This window comes from Aedes albopictus, chromosome 3, assembly GCF_035046485.1.
Source record: "Aedes albopictus strain Foshan chromosome 3, AalbF5, whole genome shotgun sequence".
In the NCBI taxonomy this organism is placed as follows: domain Eukaryota; kingdom Metazoa; phylum Arthropoda; class Insecta; order Diptera; family Culicidae; genus Aedes; species Aedes albopictus.
The window spans coordinates 166558550-166580698 of NC_085138.1; the positions used below are offsets into that span (position 1 = coordinate 166558550).

Sequence of the window (22149 nt, forward strand, 5' to 3'; positions counted from 1 at the left end):
TGGTATCGGTTCGCATTCTTCTCTTGTTGATTTTCCGGTGCTAGTCTTTTTTACGGCTGGCTCGCAGGGCCTGACACCAACCCACTAACCCAGGGAGCTGGGCTTGCCTTCCCGGAAGCTACGGGTTCTGCATTGGCATTTCCTCCAACTACAGTGCTAAATAGCTAGGCTCAAGCGCTAGTCTTCGCCGGGGGTGGTGTTTTTAATGGGCGCCCAGGAGATAATATTTTACCTGAGCTTCCACCCCCTCGGTTGTTGGGTAGATGCACGAAAAACATGTTTTCATGTTACATGTCATTGCTGACATTTGGTTGCTTTATTAATTCAGAGTCATACTGAGGCGTACCGTACAATGCGTAATGTAAGCTTACTTTAGCAGACCTGTAAATATTACTGCATTGTAAATCTTCAGCGCACATCAAGTTTTTGGTTCGCAACAGGTGAATGTTAGTGTCTTAGATTGAACTTGTAACCTTTTGATGAGTAATCAGAAGCATCAAACCTTTACTCCAACGATGGAATCGAAGATGATTTCAAAAACATCAAAGTCCAAAGAGAACAGTACCTACCTATAACGTGCATACGCAGAAAGCTCTAAGCGTACAAACCATTCAAACAGAACATCTCGGATCCACAGGACGCTCTTACAACATTGAACGCAAAGTAGAGAAAGGCTGCACCGCACCATCGAAGACCGGAGAGTAAATCCTGGAAGAGTAATTTATTTCATCCCATCCGTCGTCGTCGCTATCGTCGTCCCTCCCACCACCCGCTTGGTTAGTGCCACGACTCGATCAGATAAATTTGTTCGCAATTTTTCCTGCTAGCAACAGCTCATCCTTGGCATCATCAAACATCAATAAGCAGCTCGGCTTCCTTTCATGGCGGAAAGTGTAATTGCGGAAAATGAAATTCTTGTGCGGCAGCTCGCTTCGGTCTTTGCCGGTCGCTCACTCGCTCGCTCGCTTGGGCTGACTGGCTGGCTGTGTGTACACAACCATGCCGCAGTGAAATCTCGTAAAGAGAGCAAAAAGGATGTAAAATTGTGAAAGGCGGAAAAAAAAGGGTGGGTATAAGGCATGCAAGTTTACCACCACCATCGTAAAGTACTGGAAGTAATTGTATCGTGATTGGAAGTAATTGGCGAGAGTTTTACTGACGCAGGATGTGGTGCATTTGGTTTTGGGCTAACAATAACGTTAGCGTCGATTGAATCATTTTGAGATGTTTGGAAACTGTTTAGCTGTTTGGGGACTTTTAGCAGACATTTGCATTACCTTACCCTTAGCGTTTGCTGAATTCAGCTCCTCGATTTGAGTCCGACTAGCGATAACTAACCTTGACCTAAAGTTGGCCGAAGCAAGTGCTTTAATAGCAACCTGGCTGTCTGAATAGAAGTACATGACTTTGCCCATTACGTGCTGCTGAAGTACTGATTGCACTCTGCATATAAGAGCAAAGATTTCAGCTTGAAAAATGGTGCAGTGTCTACCAAATGAGTAAGACTGATGTAGCATTAGCTCACAAGAGTGGACGCCAGCATCTGCTCGACCTTCGAGAAGGGAGCCATCAGTGTAACATACGATACCGTCTGAAATACTTCTCTCCAGATAACCAGATGGAAGGGATTTTCGTGAGAAATGTCACATATGAAAAATTTCAAGCATTAGTAAGATCACTTGGAGCAAGGACAATTTTGTACCAATCCACCAAAAGTGTAAACAACGAGGTGTGTGTTGAACTGCGAATCAAAGGAGTTTTCCTCTAGTAAACCGAGTACCCGTAGACGGTAAAATCAATAATATGCTTCCTGTTTAAGATGAATGTGTAGTTAGGCAACGTCAAAAAGAACTTCGAGCGCTGCCGTGGCCATTAAGCACATCCTTTGGAGATGGCCTAATTTTGATTGGACCGTTTTCACTTCGCCCTTTTGCCACCACACAAGACATCCATAAGCCAATATTGGCCGGACCACAGTTGTGTAAATCCATTTGATATACTTGGGTTTTAGACCCCAAGTTGTACCAAACGTACGCCGGCATTGCCCGAAGGCCATACAAGCTTTCTTGATTCTGAACTCAATGTGAGGTGTCCAGGAAAGCTTGGAATCAAGAATGACTCCAACGTACTTTACCTGTTCAGTCACATCGATTTCAGAACCAAAGAGACGCAAAGGTCGAACGCCATTACGGTTTCGCTTTTCCGTAAAAAGAACAATAGATGTTTTATTCGGATTAACCGAAAGGCCATATTGGCGACATCAACCCTCAACTACCTGAAGAGCGTTTTGCATCAGGTCGAAAAGGGCGGTGATACACATACCCACCAACTATGCTAGGTAGTCGTCGGCAAAACCATAAGTAAGAAAACCGCTATTATTGAGTTGCCTCAATAGCGTATCTGCTACGAGATTCCACAAAAGCGGTGATAAGACTCCCCCTTGGGGGCATCCACAAACACTCAATTTCCTAATTCCTGCTAGACGCAATGTCGAGAAGAGATATCGGTTTTTGAGCATTTGGTGAATCCAATTGGAAATCATTGGAGATATACCATGACTCCGTGCGGCTTCCAATATGGCATCGAAAGGCACGTTGTCAAAGGCACCCTCGATATCTAAGAAAACACCCAAACAAGATTGCTTTTGAGCGAATGCTTTCTCGATATCGTAAACAACCTTGTGTAAAAGAGTCACAGTGGACTTACCAGATTGGTAGGCATGTTGGTTCACATGAAGAGGCACGTTGGCCAGATGAACATCACGGATGTGATGATCCACAATGCGTTCTAAGCATTTCAGAAGAAAAGAGGTCAAACTGATAGGTCTGAAATTCTTTGCTTCTTCATACGACGCACGACCCACTTTCGGAATAAACTTTATAGTAATATCCCGCCAGGATTTGGGAATATACCCTGTAGCAAAACTGCAAACAAGTAGTTTTTTTTCCAAAACATGTTTGAGATAATCAAATCCCTTCTGAACAAAATACGATAAATCCCATCAGCCCCAGGAGACTTGAAAGGATCAAAGCTATTTAGTACCCACTCAATCAATTCTAAAGTTACTTTGAGCCGAAGCCAGAGAGTCATAACTGCAAGAAAAGACATCAGATTCATCCGAAGATGTAATATCCACCCATCCGGGAAAGTGCATACTGAATAAACATTACAAAACTTCCTCATTAGAGGAAGTGAAATCACCATTTGGCAAACGTTCGTTCACTTGAAAATCCTTAGATGCAAAGATTTTGTTTAACCGACTGACTTCACTCAAACTGAAAACATTTATTCAAAGGTTTTTCCAGCCGGATCGTTCAGCAGACCGAAAAGCTTTCTGGTAGGCCTTGCGAGCCAACCTGAAAGCCTGCGATCCAGCCAAACGTCGTCTGTTCCAACTCTTTCTACATTGATTCCTGAGCTTCGCCAGATCAGGTTTCCGCGAAGGGGTTCCTCTTGTGGTCTTCACTGACCGCAGAGGACATGCTTCTTCAAAAGCTTCCACGACGAATGCCGTTGTAGTACCAACGGCATCATCAAAATTACTTGGAGTGTCAATGGATGGTGAGTATTAGTATGGGACACGCTTGTATGGAAAGAATATATCCTCGCTCCAGTCGACTTTTTAGATGCCATTTAGGTCCCATATGATCTGTACAAAATTTCAGCGCAATCGGTGAAACTATAATTTAGCGCAAGCGGTTCAAAGTTTACATAGGATTTACTATGGGAAAAGTTACACTTTCAAACAAAAAATCCCAGAGGTCACCCTTTGTCTCCTTAATTCAAATCGATCAACGTTTCTTGTAGAAAAATCATTTATGAAACTTTCCTTCGAAGACCGCAAAACGATTGGAAGCTTGTGAAAAAAGTTATTAATTTATTACCGATTAGTAATCAAACGAACGGCTTTTTGTTTTGTTTTATCAGCAGCACTGCTGCTGCCGTTGTTGCATGAGGTGGCGGGAGGCATCACCACCCCCAGAAACAGCAGCAGCCAAGGCAGCAGCTACAGTGCTGCTAATAAAACAAAACAAAAAGCCGTTCGTTTGATTACTAATCGGTAATAAATTAATAACTTTTTTCACAAGCTTCCAATCGATTTGCGGTCTTCGAAGGAAAGTTTCATAACTGATTTTTCTACAAGAAACGTTGATTGATTTGAATTAAGGAGACAAGGGGCGACCTCTGGGATTTTTTATCTAAAAGTGTAACTTTTCCCATAGTAAATCCTATGCAAACTTTAAACCGCTTGCGCTAAATTATAGTTTCACCGATTGCGCTGAAATTTTGTACAGGTCATATGGGACCTAAATGGAATCAAAAAAGTCGACTGGAGCGAGAATTTGATGTTTGTCCCATACTAGTGAGTATCCATGAAATTTGGCTGCAACCAAATAGGTAAAGAGATCTCAGTTGGTTGACCGGAAATTCCTGAAACGCAAAGTTTTCGAAGTAACATTTACATGTTCAAAAAAGATGTAGCGATGGTCAGATAAAGATTCTTCTTCTGACACATGCCAATTGGTCAGCTCGTGGCTAATTCTGCTAGAACAAAGCGTTATGTCTAACACTTCCTCTCCAGCAGGATCCAAGATCTGTACTACTTAAGTATTCCATCAAACTGGAGCCTCTTAAATTGATGTCTGAACTGCCCCCGATGATATGGTGAGCATAAGCATCATTACCAACAATTAGCGGAAGGCCTTTTGAAGTGCAGTATGCGATGACTTGCTTGAAAGCATACGTAGTGGATGGTTCATCATGCGGTAAAAAAATGGAACAATAAAATTGAGGTTTCCAACAGATACATTAATTGTGGTACACATACCTCTCTAGTGGTTAGTTCAGAGATGAGTGTAGCAACGATTGCGTTGTTGACAAGCACACATGCTCGAGGCATGAGTTTGTCATTTCATTTTTACTGAAAATAGCGATCACCGTGTTGGGAGTTGAGATTCAAACCTTGTGAACCTAGATAGAAATTCCTCTTATGAAAGTACGGATTTTGGACTAACTCCACTTAGGCTGTACCATTTTGCATAAGTCTGCAAAGATTGATCGTTGCTGTTCTTTTATGCTGGAGATTGATCTGAGCTATCCTAACTGTAGACACTACCCAAACTGTTGAGAGTCACAGCACAAAAAATAACAGCAACAATAAAACCATATCGGTATCGATTTGTAGACACCAAAGGCGAGGATGCACAGAATACACTGCACAGTGGGAAAAAATAGGTATAAAACGCGAATAAATTCAATATCTCTGCTCGGAGCGGATGGATTCGAATGAATTTTTGACACAAACTGCAAAAATCTCTACAGTTTTAGATATAAGGAGGGAGTCATTCACCGCACGATGCTGGAAATCAGTGAATTTAGCTCGTTTTACCCCACTCTCTCTATCATACACCTTTTTGAGAAAATCCTCATCTATTCCCGACTGGAGCACAAAATAAATGACTTATTCAACTCGTATTTGTGTAAAAACTTCCATAGTATCGGCAATTTAACATAGGGTTGGTCCTGCTCTTATCGATTGCGTTCCACTCCTGGCGGAGATACATGTGAAATTTCAAAGAAATAGGGGATATCGGGGTTATTTGAAGATATTTCAATTTTTAAAGCCGTGCGGTGAGCCAAATCAGCTCCATTCGATACTACGGAAGTTTTTACACAATCACGACTTAAAAAAATCATTTATTTTGCACTTCAGAAATTTTCGAAAACGGCAAAAAAGAGAGAGATTGGGGTAAAACGAGCTAAATACATTGACTTCCAGCATCGTGCGGCAAATGACACGTTCCTTATCTGAAACTATAGAGAATTTTACAGTTTGTGTCAAAAATTCATTCAAATCCACCCACTCCGAGCAGAGATATTGAATTTATTCGCGTTTTATACCTATTTTTTTCCATTGTGCACTGTGTAAAATGCATAATGCGAAACCAATTTAACCGTAGTGTGGCCAGCAAAAAAAACACCCGTAGAAGGCCGGCAGGGTACCCGGGTACCCACGAAATGGAAATGATCATATCTCAGCCATTTTTCCACCGATTTTAAAAGTTTTTGCCTCATTCAACTCAGAAACTCATTATCTATCGAGATCGTATTTGGTTGGACCGGTCCGATCACCATAGGTACCGAAAAACCCGGATTTCCGGATCCATGTTTTTATACAATACAATATACGGGATTTTCGGTATCTTAGTAGCAATTTCGGTACCAAGCATCGTAAAATTGCTTTGGCATATTGTATCTGACTGGCCTGGAACCATAAAACGTGTTGACTTTGAAACTGTGATTTCGGAACACGCTTCCCGTGGGGCCATGGTTGACCATAAACACTTTAAGGTATCCTAGCCTTAACAATGTGGGTTTCAATATGGTATAAGGACATTCTCCCAAAAATATGGATTTTTCGAAAACCACGGTGATTAGATCGGTCTAACCAAATATTTTCCCGATAGATAATGAGTTTCTGAGTTGAATGAGCTAAGAATTTCCAAAATCGATGAAAAATTGACGGAGATATGATCATTTCAATTTCGTGGGTACCCGGGTACCCTGCCGGCCTTCCACGTAATAAAAAAATGCAGGACCCCCTCCCCCTGCCCCTCCTCACTTTAAAATTCGGTCAACCCCATTAATAAATGTATATTCACGAGTTCTAAGATCTAACAGAGTTCCAACATCCTAGTCTCAATAACCATTAAAACATCGAGATTTGGAATTGAAAAAGGTACCTGGGTACCCTGCCGGCCACATAAGTGTTAAACTAATCAATGACATCTACATAATCCCGCCCATATTCAGCCTCAAATATGAGATTGAAGAAGGGCAGCTGATTATCTCGGAGAAACACAATAAGGTCCACTGCGCTATTGCCCCGGTTAGCGCAGTAACCATTGATTCCTAGGCACGGTAAGCATAAAGCCGCATAACACCTTGAATTTGCGGTCACCTGATTAGTGGACTCCTACCACTGGAACAGGCGCTCCGTAGTGCTATTCTTAGCCAGTTGATCTAACTGCTACCGACACTACACAGCTATCTAGGCTGAACGGGAAAAGAAGTTAATATTGGTGATCAACTTCATACGGGCCCGAAAAGCCGGCTAAACACACATATTAAAAATCCTAATTAATCCACCTAGCGGTGATGGCACCTTTCTCGTACCTTCGAAACCCCATTTTAACAAAACTCAAGTGACATGTTGATTAATATCGCACTTTCATACGTATAACAAAAACCCATTTCTTGGCAATCATATCTTCGATTTTGACTGGCTTTTGGTGTTTGATCCTTAAACTAAAAAAAACCGCTTGTATTTTAAGCCGCTATTTTGGATTTAAGTCTGCCATCTTGGATATTCTGGTGCAATTTTTGGACCCTAGACTTCTTCCTTATACCAAATAAACTCATACCAAATATATCCATGGTGTTGTGACGATCTTTTGTAAAACTGGCAACGCTGGTAGATGAAATCAGTTGTGAAAAGTGATGAGTTCGGGCGGAGGCCCTTTGAAGAGCGTGAAATGGGCACCAAATTGTAAATATAATTTTTATTATTTGTAAATAGATTTAAGCTAAATAAACTGAATTTCAGCATTGAAGCTGCTAAGAAGTAAAAGGCTGCTTTCAATCATTGGTTGTACGCGCTAAAGGAAAACCGTCCCAACACATGGCTTAAGGACAAACGTCTTGAAATCCCGGTTCAACAGTGCATCAAAACTTCAGACGCACAAATCTCAAGAAGTAAGCAAACATCAATGTATTTTATTATTCTGTTCTTGCTCACTTGTAATAAGCTTAAAATAAGAAGCTCAGGTGCGTTGGTTTTGTTTACGAAGAGATTTGTGCCCTCAAAATCGTGAGTAGGTGCCAAAGTCGGCCATTGTGGCGGCCATATTGGGATTCTTACAAGTCTGTCCTTAAGAGCCTGAAACTCCATTAAACAACCACCATCTTGAACATGGAGCCGTTATCTTGGATTTTAGATCTCCATCTTGGATATTCTGGCCGCCATTTTTGGACTCCGGACCGAACATCTGCTTCATATCAAATATATAATTATTTCATGATTTAGGAGCCTTCGACACCCGCCATATTGAATTTTGTGACGCCATATTGAATATTTTGGTCACCATTTTTGGAATCCAGACTTCTTCCCTATACAATGCAGTGGCATACGTGGGACCGCGCATAACTTGCGAACGGAAGGTCCGATTTTTGTCGTCTTTGTTTTGTTCTGTTAGTTTTCACCCAAGGAAGGATTAAACATGTAAAAATTGAGAGTTTTTGAAAGGCAGCCTATTTATTGCACCCATAAACAAATAGAAACGCTCCATAGCAAATCAAAAAGCGCTCCATAAAGGATGAACATACCTTACCTTACCTTGTTGGCTACAGAGTAACTTTACTCCAATGCCGAGCGTATAGTAGAGCACCATCTTTGTCGGTCTTGGGCGATGTTCCTCCAGTTTCCCCGAACGTGTAGGGATCGTAGATCTTCTTCCACCGCGTGCAGCCAGCGAGTTCGCGGCCGCCCACGAAGTCGGCTACCTCTACCGGGTTCTCTGCTGAATATTGTTTTCGCTATTCTTTCTTCCGACATTCGCACTACGTGTCCAGCCCACTGAAGTCTGCCGTATTTTATACGTTTCACAATATTCGCCTCTTCGTACACTTGGTACAACTCGTGATTCATGCGTCTGCGCCACACTCCATTTTCTTGTTTCCCACCGAGAATTGTCCGCAGCACTTTGCGCTCAAAAACCCCAAAAGCTTTTCGGTCTACCTCCTTTAACGTCCACGCTTCGTGACCGTAGAGGGCAACCGGAAGAATCAGCGTCTTATACAGAGCGAATTTTGTTTGCGTTTGCAAGTTACGGGACCTAAGCTGGCTACGCAATCCGTAAAAGGCCCTATTCGCAGCTGCAATACGCCTTTTCACTTCACGGGAAACGTTATTGTCACATCACGGTGCTCCATTTACCGTTATTATAAAATAAAATATACCATCAAAACCTGAAACGCCATTCTCTTTATTTATCTATCCTACATCTCTGGACAAATTTTTAAAATCATCGTTGGGCGAATTTTTGAGTTACGCCCTTTTAAAGGGCCTAACCTCTAAAAAATCGAGTTTTCTATAGAATAACACCACATTTCATAACACAATCATGAATTAAAGGCATCAATAACAGAAATTATCATGAACAACATTGAAATTTGGTAGTATGCATCCATATGAATATCCGTGGAGTGCATTTTGTATCAAAAGTTGTCATTTCGTCAATATACGATAGAAGTTCTTAGGGCCTATAGAAAGCAAACATTACATTGGTGTAACAAATTCAATTAAAAGTATATTGTATTGTGATTCCATATGTCAATAGATGTTCATATTACTCTCCGTCAAGGCGATAGTATTTACATGCATATCAGCACCAACATTTCAAAAGGATGTAACTGATCTTTAAAACAATATCTTTTCCCATAGCTGCAGAACGTATCTCATCTTTCCCAGGACACCAACAACCACTATCGGAAAGAATTGCATTGCCTCCGTCCAGTAGTGGTTGCACATTGCGACGGAGAGATAAAGGTTTGGTTTCGGCAAGCAGTTTCGCCATTTTGAAATGTTAGCACCGATATATTAAGAGCGTACACTCTATACAGAAAATCTGCTTTAAAAACAAAAGTCAAATATGAACAACCACAAATTAAACAAAAAGAAAAATGTCTGCGTGCCAAACGGAAAACCAAAACATTTAAAGGCCAAAAGACAAAAAGTCGAATCAGGCTTCAAATAATCACACATAAAATGCTGCATGAAGATTCTTTCTTTTTTTGAAATATGTAAGGTAAGACCTTTTGTCCCTACTAATTTTATTTTCTTCGTACTATACGAAAATTATCGCGCAAATTTATGCAAAAATGTAAATAGATATGCGCGGTTATATTTAATCGTTTCGGTGTCTTCTGCGCGGTCAGTCATTAGCTATTTTCCGCATTTATTGTAGAAGACACGACCACGATATGAAGTACTGGCGACGATCTATTAACGATTTTGAACATTTTTGTGTGATAATCTACGGCGAAACGTGCAATATTGTCTTCGATTAGTTTTTGCATTTATACGTTTTGTCTTCTGAGCCTCAGCATTTCAAGAGCGCGTAACTGCTTTCCAAAACAACACCTTTTTTTTAAAGCTGTGGCGTGGCACTTCTAGACAAAAGGGATGCTCCTCTTTCGATGGCTTACATGCAATCTACATCCATAGAAGAACGAGCCGTATTATCTACCAGTTACGCCCTTCTGAAATGCTGAAGCTGAAAAGATAAATCGTACAAATCTGAAGCAACATTTGAAAAGGGCATACAAGCATTGGTAAACAATGACTTCACACGCCGCTCCTGAGCTCTCATGAACTTATTCACACAAACTAAGACAGTTCTCAGATAGAACAAACATCGATCTTTCGGATAACGGTGTTCATTTGCGTGGGCGGGCTGCTGTTAGGCCCTCGAAGCGATTTCGAAAAAAGGCACAACGCCTGTTGGGCCCTTTTCAAATGTTGCTCTAGGAATGAAATAAAAAATGAAAGACAATAGAATAGAACAGTTAAATTAGTAGAGGCAAAAGGTCTTACCTACATATTTTAAAAGAAGAAAGAATTTTCACCCAGAATATTATGTTTGATTATTTGTTGCCTGTTCCGACTTTTTGTCTTTTGGCCTTTCGATATTTTGAATTTCTATTCTTATAACTTAAGATATGTGGCACACAGATATATTTATTTTTTTCTAATTTGTGGTTGCTCAAATATTTTTGACAAATTTTGACTATTGTTTTTAAGGCAGCTTTGCTGTATAGAGTGTACGCTCTTAATATATCGGTGCTAACATTTCGAAATGGCGAAACTGCTTGCCGAAACCAAACCTTTATCTCTCCGATGCAATGTACAATTACTACTGGACGGAGGAAATGCAATTCTTTCCGATAGTGGTTGTTGGTGTCCTGGGAAAGATGAGATACGTTCTACAGCTATAGGAAAAGATATTGTTTTAAAGATCAGGTACGTCCTTTTGAAATGTTGGTGCTGATATGCATGTGAATACTATCGCCTTGACGGAGAGTAATATGAACATCTATTGACATATGGAATCACAATACAATATACTTTTAATTGAATTTGTTACACCAATGTAATGTTTGCTTTCTATAGGCCCTAAGAACTTCTATCGTATATTGACGAAATGACAAATTTTGATATAAAATGCACTCCACGGATATTCATAAGGATACATACCACAAAATTTCAATGTTGTTCATGATAATTTCTGTTATTGATGCCCTTAATTCATTATTCTGTAATTAAATGTGGTGTTATTCTATAGAAAACTCGATTTTCTAGAGGTTAGGCCCTTTAAAAGGGCGTAACTCAAAAATTCGCCCAACGATGATTTTAAAAATTTGTCCAGAGGTGTAGGATAGATAAATAAAGAGAATGGCGTTTCAGGTTTTGATGGTATATTTTATTTTATAATAACGGTAAATGGAGCACCGTGCACATGTCACAAGTGTTCCAAGATAAACAAATTCTTCAACAACTTCAAACACTTCCCCATCAATCACTACCTCAGCACTAACACCACTAGGCCTGCTTCTGTCTCTACCCGCTAGCATGTACTTCGTCTTGGTAGAGTTAATCGTCAAGCCTATCCTCGCTGTCTCTCTCTTCAGAGGAGCATAAGCTTCCTCCACTGCCCTACGATCGATGCCGATGAGATCAATATCGTCCGCAAAACCGAGGAGCATGTGCGACCGTGTGATGATAGAGCCATTCCTCTGCACGCCTGACCTCCTAATCGCTCCTTCGAGTGCAATGTTGAACAATAAATTTGAAAGAGCATCTCCCTGCTTCAATCCATCCAAGGTCACAAACGACGTAGACACTTCGTCCGCGATCCGAATACTTGATTTTGATCCATCCAGCGTTGCGCATATCAGCCTAATTAGTTTCGCCGGAAAACCATGTTCTGACATTATCTGCCAAAGCTCATTTCTTTTCACTGAATCGTACGCTGCTTTAAAATCAATGAAGTCTGCAAATTATATTCCCGAATTTATCTAGGATCATCCGCAGGGTAAACATTTGATCCGTCGTTGATCGGCCCTCACGAAAACCAGCCTGGTATTCGCCGACGAAGGACTCCTCAAGAGGCCGCAGTCTGTTGAACAGGACACGCGACAATATCTTATACGCCGAATTTAAAAGGGTAATCCCTCTGTAATTGGCACACTCCAATCTGTGCCCTTTCTTGTAGATTGGGCATATGAGGCCATCCAACCAACTGGTGGGCAATTCTTCATCCTCCCAAATCTTTATAATAATCTGGTGGATTGATTGATGTAGCTGCTCGCTTCCGTGCTTAAGAAGTTCGACCGGGATCTCGTCCTTCCCAGCAGCCTTGCTGTTTTTCAGCTTCTTAAGGGCCTTTTTAACCTCATCCAGTGTTGGTGGTTCCACTGCTTGACTGTCATCCATTATGTTAATCCTGTTCCTGGGTGCTCCTTCGCTGCTACCATCCAACAAATCTTCGAAGTGCTCCTTCCACCTGGCTGCCACCATTGTTTTGTCTGTCAGCAAATTTCCTTCCCGGTCATTGCACATGGCGGGCACTGGCGCAGTCTTGTGCCGCGCGCCATTGACAGAAAGAATGAACATATGTTCCATGAAAATATGCAATGTTACCCATAAATAATTGAAAACGTTCCATACTTTATAAAAAAATGTACCGGTAAAACATAAAATTTTCTCATTAAAAGTGAAATTTTTCACCAATAAATAATACTGAAATGCTCCAAAATAAAATACAAATGCTCCATAGAAAAATGCAAATGCTCCATAAAAAATAAAAATTGTACCCACAGAAAATTGAATATTGCTCCATAGAAAAATTAAATTGCACCATAAAAAATTGAAATTGCACCATGGAAAATAGATGAATTCTCCATAAGTATTATCAAACTGCACCATAGAAAATAAGAATTGCTCCATGAAAAATTGAAAATCCTCCATAGATAGCATATTCTCATAATTTAATTCGACAGGGCTGAATTGCTTTACATTGCACTGCTTTAGTGGTGCAAATGTTTAAAGTTATGGAGAATTTTCATTTTTTTTTATGGAGCAAATTGCAGCTTATGTGGTGCAGTTTGATAATACTTATGGAGCATTTGTCTATTTTCTATGGTGCAATTTCAGTTTTTTATGGTGCAATTTATTTTTTCTATGAAACAATATTCAATTTCTATGGGTACGATTTGAATTTTTCTATGGAGCATTTGTATTTTATTATGGAACATTTTAGTATTATTTATTGGTGCAAAATTTCACTTTTAATTAGAAAATTTTTGTTTTACCGGTACATTTTTTATAAAGTATGGAACGTTTTCAATTATTTATGGGTAACATTGCACATTTTCATGGAATATATGTTCATTCTTTATGGATCGCTTTTTGATTTTCTATGGATCATTTTTAATTGGTTATGGTTGCAATAACCTTTTGCCTTTTTGAAAATCGTTCTTCCATACATTTTGGCCGGGGACTTGGTCTTGGCTAGAAACTTGAAACGTCAAAAAACGCAGTAGGCAAGACAAAGTTTGCCGGGTACAGCTAGTAATTTTTAAATTTGTATGGACCGTAGTCTTTGCCCAAACAATCACCCCCCCCCCCCCCCCCAAACATGACCACGTGGTTTACGGATGGCCCCTAAACAGCCTTCGTCTGGAATTTAAGGCCCCATGTTGGATTGTGGGCCGCCATCAAGACAATTCTAGTCGCCAGTTTTGGACGTCGGACATCTTTCTATACCAAATACACACATATTGAATCTCTTTAGAGCCCAAAACACCATTAGAAAGCCGCCATCTTGAATTTGGAAGCGCCATCTTGGATTGTATACCGCCATCTTGAATATTCTGGTCGCCATTCTAAAACTCCAGACATCTTCCCTAAACCAAACATAACCATATTACATGGTTTTATAGCCTAAACCACCAAAAAATAGCCGCCATCTTGAATTTGTAGCCGCCGTCTTGGATTTTATACCGCCGTCTTGGATATTGTGGTCGTAATTTTTGAACTCCGGACATCTTCCCCATACCAAATATACTCATATTACATGGTTTTAGAGACTAAACACCAGTCAACAGCCGCCATCTTGAATTTGGAGTCGCCATATTGATTTTATACCGCCATCTTGGATATTTTGGTCGTATTTTTGGACTCCGGACATCTTCCCCATACCAAATATACCCATATTGCATGGTTTCAGAGCCTAAAACACCATTAAACAGCCACCATCTGTTTGGAATTTGGAGCCGCCATCTCGAATATTGGGCAGCCATCTTGAATGTTGGGCCCACATCGCGGAATTTGTGATCTCCAGTATTGATTTCCGCACAAAATTCGTCAACCATGCTCACCAATCACCGCAGTTTGTGTCACATGATGGGGCTTGGTTCAGGTTTATACAGGGTGTTAGGTTCCTGAGTGCAAACTTTTTTAAGTGTAATAGAGGACTATAAATGGTGAAAAAAAAATGTTCTACACATATAGTCAAATCTCAACCGTTACGTTGCTATTGAACTTTCCATGTTTTTGACTATTATTGCCTTAACTGGCTATAACTTGAAAATGGTCAAACTTATCGCAGTTTTTAGACTTTTATTCGAAAGATTATTGAATTTTCTATCAAATGGCATCTTTGAATCGATTGGTTTAGTTAAATAACAAAGTTTTCTAGAACAAGTAACTCAAACATAATATGCTTTAATTTGTGTTTGTCAATTATCTTTGAAAATGCGTAATAAATTAAAATTCTTCTTTTGGCAAAGTTGTGGCCCTTGTTCCACTCTACAATTCGTTCTTTGACATCAAACATCTACCTCTTATCGTTTTCTTGCAATTTAGATTTAAACATCGTATTGCAGATCATAAATTTGCAACTGTACGAGTAAGCACTTTTTTGTGCACTGTGCCGCTGGAGCTGACACACGTTTAAATAGAAATTGCAAGAAAACTATAAGAGCTAGAAGTTTGGTGCCAAAGAACGAAATGTAGAGAAGGACAGGGACCTCAACTTTGCCTAAGAAAGAATTTTGATTCATTACGCATGTTTCAAAGATAATTGACAAAAAAAAAACAAAATAAAACACATTACTCTAGAAAACTTAGTTATTTAAATAAACCAATCGATTCAAAGATGCCATTTGATAGAACTTTCAATAATCTTTCGAATAACAGTAAAAAAAAACTGCAATAGGTTTGACCATTTTCAAGTTATAGTCAGTTAAGGCAATAATAATCAAAAGCATGGAAAGTTCAATAATTACGTAACGGTTGAGAATTGACCATATGCCTAGAACATTTTTTTTTTTCACCATTTATGGTCCTCCATCATCCTTTCAAAAGTTTGCACTCAGGAACCTAACACCCTGTATACGGTCAGATCTACCGGTGGTGCTGGTCCGGATCACTGAAATGGCCATAATTCCTGAACACCTTGACCGATCCGGACCATTTTCAATAGCAAACAATGCGGTAAAATTCCAGTTCGATTCGAGCTATAATACGAAAAATCGACCAATGGGAAGTGTCTCAAAAGTAAGTGAATTTATTTTGCGCACAGACATACATACATACACACATACTGACATCATCTCAAATCATCGAACTGAGTTGATTGGTATATGCCACTTGACCCTTTGAGCCTTCTATCGAAAAATCGTTTTTTTTTAAGTGAACATAATATTATAGCCTTTCCCAGTACACTTAGTCTACGGGGAAAACAAAACACACATTGCAACAGCTAAAACAAGTGCCTAAGTAATTAAAAACAGTTTATGACTGTTTCTTAGCAATGCCACTTAAATATTGTGCTCATAAATGGATTTCAAAATTAACAATTTTTAATACATCCATTTGTTAATCTTGTCACACTTAATCGTAAGCACAGTACAAAACCCGGCTCTACAAACGATTCCGTTAGGCTGTCTACACTCGCCGCCCGGGTCAATGGGTAACTGTAGTTTCAATCGTGAATGTAATTATCGCACCTAGCACCTCTAGCACTCGCTGGCATGGCAGGTCGGCGCTGGGTTTGGCCTGTGGAACTGGTCCAAGAGGCTTGCACCTACAACACCAGAAACCAATTAAGGCTACTTTGGCACGAATTAATTTCCGGTCACTGATCGAACGGGTCAATAATTTCGACGGTTATGCACGACGGTAAATACATCGATCGACCGACCGACCGGCTGTTGCCATCGTCGTCATATCACAATTTGAAGGTTAACCTGAACGATACCCAACAAACATTTTTGCTGTATAAGAGTGGAACAACCCACTCTTAAACAAACTTTAGCTTCAGAAACTATTATTCAGCTAGTTCTGTTACTTGGGTAGCTGTGTGTGTGTTTATGTCACACAAATTGTTCCAATTTCCGACAAGCAAGAATGATTTGAGACTGAAGTTTACTGACTGTGAAACTGAGTTGAAAATTGGTAAAACGACAGCATTATTAGTCATATTATTTGTCAACGTGACCGACAAAATCGAAGCTAACGAGTTCGAGAAAATTACTAAAATATTTTCATAAGGTGACAGCCCGTTTAAGCAGAGGGTCCTTTTTTGGATACTGTCGGCTATAACTCAGTCAATTTTACACCAATTTAACATCGTTTGATAAATGTACAATTCATGCTGAAAAATAATCTTATTGCAACTTGTTGCGGAATACGAACGATAGGCCCTTTAGATCTACTCTACATAGAGGCCACGTGACGTAGCGTTGAACGTCAACCGTGACTTATCGATGACAGCTCTTCAACCACGACAGCAAAAAGCAAATGGAAACATACCCAGAAGAACGTGAAGTTGATGGAAAACTTAATATTTCGATTATTGCTATTATTTCTATTATAAATTAGTTCATTTAACTAACTACAGTAAAATAACGTGAATTATTCATAGTTTGAGGTCGGTATAAGGTGAATAATTTGATCTATTCTATGAAATATCCATGCAACTTAAATCTATCAACAAACATGCACTGCACATGCCTTATGATGAACTTACATTTATTCCTAAAATTACAGTAAAACTATAGTTAGTCTTTGGTGCGAAGTTATCGTATAATCTAAATACCGATCTGATTTATATTAATAAGTAAGTACGGACAACTGAATTAGTTGGATCTGAGTTTAATTAAGATTTTGTTTTGCGTATTAGCTCACCTAACCTCAGAATCTGCCACTGGAACCGTAATTGGAGTTTTTGGATATTAAGGAAACTAATTTGTGAGTAATTATTGAATTTATTGGATCGATGTATGTTAAATAAAGTCGTTCTTTCCAGTCGAGTAGCGGGAAAAACCGTACTGCGAAGCCGTTTTTTAACATCCTCGAAAATTACTGCATCCAATCAGGTTCCAGCCAGTAATGAGCAGTGCAGCGATGCAGTCTGTCAACCACTGCAAGGCATGCAATCGGCCGGACCATGACGACGATATGGTTGCATGCGATATTTGTGGGACTTGGTTCCACTACTCTTGTGCAGGAGTTCAAGCCTCTATCTGCAACAAGCCATGGCATTGTGGATATTGCTCCAGCCGGGACGACGGTACTAACAGCTCAGCGATTTCGGTCAGCTCCGGAAGCTCGAATGCCCGTTTGCGGTTGAGGCAGCTAGAAGAATCCAAGGCGCTGGAAGATCGCCTTCTACTGCAGCAAGCTGAACGCGAGCGAGCTTTTCTAGCCGAGAAGCATCAGCTGGAGGCTGAAATTCAGTCGGACAGGCAGCTTAGGGGCAGCACTTCTAGCTTTAGGAGCCGACACAGTGCTAGGAGCCGTCAAAGTTATAGAAGCGAGGTAAGAGCGTGGATCGATCAATCGGTAGATACTCCAGCGAAGACGGTGGATCATCAACCAGGGGCGTCAACATCGACACCTATTGTTTCCACTGGGAACGTGGTTCTAGCGGTACCAGAACAACAAACGGTATCAGCTCAGCCGGTTTCTTCTCTTGATCATCCGATGGTAGCCCAGGATCTTGCCAATCAATCTCCATTCGTGCACCCCAACGTTGGCCAGGTCACATCCAATCTCCCACCAAGTAATTCGCCGTCAGTCGTCGCACCCGTCGTGTCAGTAGCTAACAGCGACCCACCGAGAACAATGACAAATTGTACAACTATTCATCCTCCTGAGCAGTCGTGTTCAGTTCCGCTTAGCAACGTCGTCCACCAAGAACAGCAGAAACAACGCCCACTGCATCAGCCTAACCGGCAACTTCCACCGACCCTTCTGTCAGGTCCGAAGCAGCCAGTGCTTTCAGGTTCGAATCCTTTGGGAAGTCACGTTTCTGCCCGTGTACGCTGTGGAAGTCAATCTCAGCTGCCAGATGCTCAGCTACCCAGGATGCAGCACCAAATTCATCAACGGTTCCAGCCGTGTGGTCAACCAACTGGTCAGCCCTTTCCTCCAACACTGAACCAGAACGCCTCTTCGTTTCCAGCACAGTGGCCACGAAACGCAAATGTGACCTTTGTCGACAACCAGCAGCATTTTCCAACTGCAAACCAGATTCCCGTTGTGCAGCCGATCGGCGCTTTCCACCCGATGAATGTCTACCAACCGTCGTATCCTCGATGGTCAACAGAATCGGTGCCGTTTCAGCAATCGAGTACCACTGTGGGAAATGTAGCAAGAACCTACGCATCGGAACCGCAACCGGATCCAACAGGACATTCTGATCAGCAGACACTTTCAGGTCAAGCTTCGAGCTTCCACCGAGCACAAGCTGCTGAAGGAATATTGACCGCACAGCAGTTGGCTGCACGACAAGTGGTATCGCGTGAATTGCCTAAATTCTCAGGTGATCCTCTTGAGTGGCCAATGTTTATAAACGCGTTTGAGTCCACGACGGCCATGTGTGGGATTTAACCAGACGAGAATCTGGCCAGGCTACAAAAAAGCTTGGTTGGCGCTGCTAGGGAGAAAGTCCAGACCATACTAACTCTGCCGACGGCGATCCCAGAGATCATTGAAACTCTTCGCGACGAATGTGGCCGACCGGAACAGCTAGTTCATTGTCTGCTGGTCAAGATTCTACACGCACCTCCGCCCAATGTCAACAAGCTTGAGACGCTAATCAGTTTCGGAAGGGAAGTAAGAAACCTGGTGACCTTCATTGACGGGGCGAATCTGCAAGACCACTTGTCGAACCCCATGCTGCTGTCAGAGTTGGTAAGGAAACTACCTCCTAGTCTTCGTCTCGATTGGGGTCTTCATACGCAAAGGGTACCGCAGGTCTCGCTGAGGGTCTTCAGTGATTACGTCACATACATCAAAACTGCTGCGTGCAAAGTGTCGCTGCCTACTGATTCGCATGCGGACGAGAACCGAAGAAGTAAGAAGGAGAAAGGGGGGTTCGTTAACGCGCACACCGTGGAGGAGAAGAGGAGCTCCCCGGTATCGAGCCCGAAAAAGGAATATCATCCAAAATCCGAATCGTATGTCCCTAAACCGTGCCCTGCGTGTAATAATAGTGACCATAAGCTCCGTACCTGCGATAAATTCATTGGCTTCGGTATGGAGCAAAGGAAGCGTCTCGTCGATCAGCTTAAACTATGCCAACGTTGCCTGGGAAGCCACGGAAAGTGGCCGTGCAGATCGAAGCAAATCTGTGAAACCAACGGATGTAAGGAACCTCATCATAGATTGCTCCATCCTGCGAACACCAAACCAAACAATGCTGAGCATGCAGGCCCGTCAGGAATTATCTCGGCTCACTGTTCTCGCCAGGCCGGCGTGTTATTCAAGGTGATTCCTGTCACCCTCTCCAGCAATGGCAAGTCCGTCTCAACCTTCGCATTCCTGAACGATGGATCGAATGTCACGCTGATGGAAGAAGCTATTGCTGATGAACTTGGGCTGAACGGGAATATCAGTTCGCTATGCATCCAGTGGACAGGTAGCGTTACCAGGAAGGAACCGTCATCTAGGCAAGTCGAGTTGCGCATTTCCGGTGTCAACAGTGGACCAGATTACGCCATATCAGGGGTCCAAACAATACCGCACCTGGACCTACCGCAACAAAGCCTGGATTATGAAGAACTCTCCAAACTATTTCCGCATTTGAAAGGTCTTCCTGTTCGAAGTTTTTCGAATGCAGTTCCTCGTATTCTCATAGGTCTGGATAACGCCGCGCTGAAGTTAACGTTGGACAAACGCGAGAGGCGTAGCAGAGAACCGATAGCAGCCAAAACGCGACTTGGGTGGACAATAAACGGAGGTGCACACCGAGGAATGCCACATACCGATCACGTGATGTTCCACATGTGCAACTGTAGCGCCGACGAGTCTCTCCACAAGCTTGTTAACGACTACTTCGCAGTGGAGTCGCTCGGTGTGAACCCTTTGCCACCTTTAGAGTCTTCCGAAGATCAACGAGCTCGGCAGATTTTGATGCAGTCCACTAAGCGGACCGAGTCTGGCAGGTTCGAATACGGCCTCCTATGAAAGAGCGACGATTTCGAGTTCCCTTCTAGCTACAGAATGGCTGAACTTCGCTTAATCTGTTTGGAAAAGAAATTTGCCAAAAATCCAGCGCTGAAAATGAAGGTAGCAGAGCAGATCGACGAGTATCTGCAGCGCGGTTATGCTCATATTGCTACCGAGGACGAGTTACATCAGTCTGATCCACGTCACGTCTGGTACCTTCCCCTAGGTATCGTCCAGAATCCTCGCAAACCTGAGAAACTTCGCATCGTGTGGGACGCAGCGGCTCGTGTAGGAGATGTGTCACTCAACTCCATGTTACTGGTCGGGCCAGATCTTCTAACCCCACTGCTCAAGGTCATCTGTGGATTTCGTCAACGGCAGTACGTTGCAGTTGGTGATGTCCGCCAAATGTTTCACCAACTGCTGGTCAAGGAAAGCGACCGCCAAGCCCAAAGATTCTTATTTCGAATCGATCCCGAGCAAGCACCAACGGTGTACGTCATGGACGTCGTTATCTTCGGCGCATCGTGCTCCCCGTGTTTGGCGCAGCATGTTAAAAACACCAACGCCAAGGACTTTGAGGAAACGTTTCCAGAAGCGGCGGCGGCGATCATCAACTGTACATACGTTGACGACTTTCTGGACAGCAGAGACACGGTAGATGAAACTGTGCGGATCGTGAAAGAAGTGCGCTTGATCTTCGATAAAGCTGGATTCGAGATTCGCAACTGGCAGTCTAATTCTGATGAGGTACTTCGACTGGTCGGGGTCGACAGCAACGATACTGCAAGATGCTTTTCAGTTGAGAAGTCTACACTGCAAATTTTGTTTACTGTTATTCAGCAAACTTTGCTGATTTTTTTTTTGTGCTGATTTAATTCAGCAATGCGAGTTTACTGAATATCAGCAATTATTTTTCAACTTGCTGCATCATCCAGCATTTTTGACAGTTGATCAGCAACGTTGTGCTGAAATTCAGCAATTTATTTTGCTGATTTTTTTTTGTGCTGGAAGCGTTTCAAAAAATTTGGTGTGTACGGTTGCCGAACGTGTTTTGGGGATGACATGGGATCCCAAGGATGACATGTTCGAATTTGAAACCCAGTTCCGTGAAGATCTTCATCCGTTATTATCCGGAAGCATCGTCTCACAAAAAGACAAGTTCTCCGAGTCGTGATGAGCCATTTTGACCCCATCGGTATCGTAGCTACGTATACAGTGCACGGAAAAAATTTGATTCAGGATGTTTGGAGATCCGGTGTTAGTTGGGACGATCCTGTGACGACAGATGTTTTTGAGAATTGGCAGCGATGGGTTCGATTGGCTCCGCATCTGAGACAGGTTCGAATTCCAAGGTGTTATTTCCCGAATTACCACCCGGACAGCTACAATTCTCTCGAACTCCATATCTTCGTTGATGCCAGCCTAATGGCATACTGTGCTGCAGCGTACTTCAGGATTTCCGACGAAGGTTCACCGCGCTGTGCCCTAGTAGCCGCGAAGACGAAAGTTACACCTCTAAAACCTCAATCGGTTCCAAGAAACGAACTGTGCGCTGCGGTGATTGGAGT

The 22149-nt window shown here is 42.0% G+C and overlaps 1 protein-coding gene and 1 long non-coding RNA gene across 4 annotated transcripts in view; both read left to right on the forward strand.

Moving 5' to 3' along the window:
- LOC109402751 (neuropeptide SIFamide receptor) overlaps positions 1–22149 on the forward strand; it is a 772929-nt gene that overhangs the window by 421791 nt on the left and 328989 nt on the right. The window lies entirely within an intron of this gene.
- On the forward strand, positions 16840–17418 carry LOC134291566 (uncharacterized). 2 transcript variants are annotated; one of them, XR_009999161.1, is made up of 2 exons: positions 16840–17065; positions 17174–17418. It is a non-coding gene; the product is annotated as an uncharacterized LOC134291566 (long non-coding RNA). The 2 variants fall into 2 exon arrangements; XR_009999160.1 differs by having other exon boundaries at positions 16840–17054.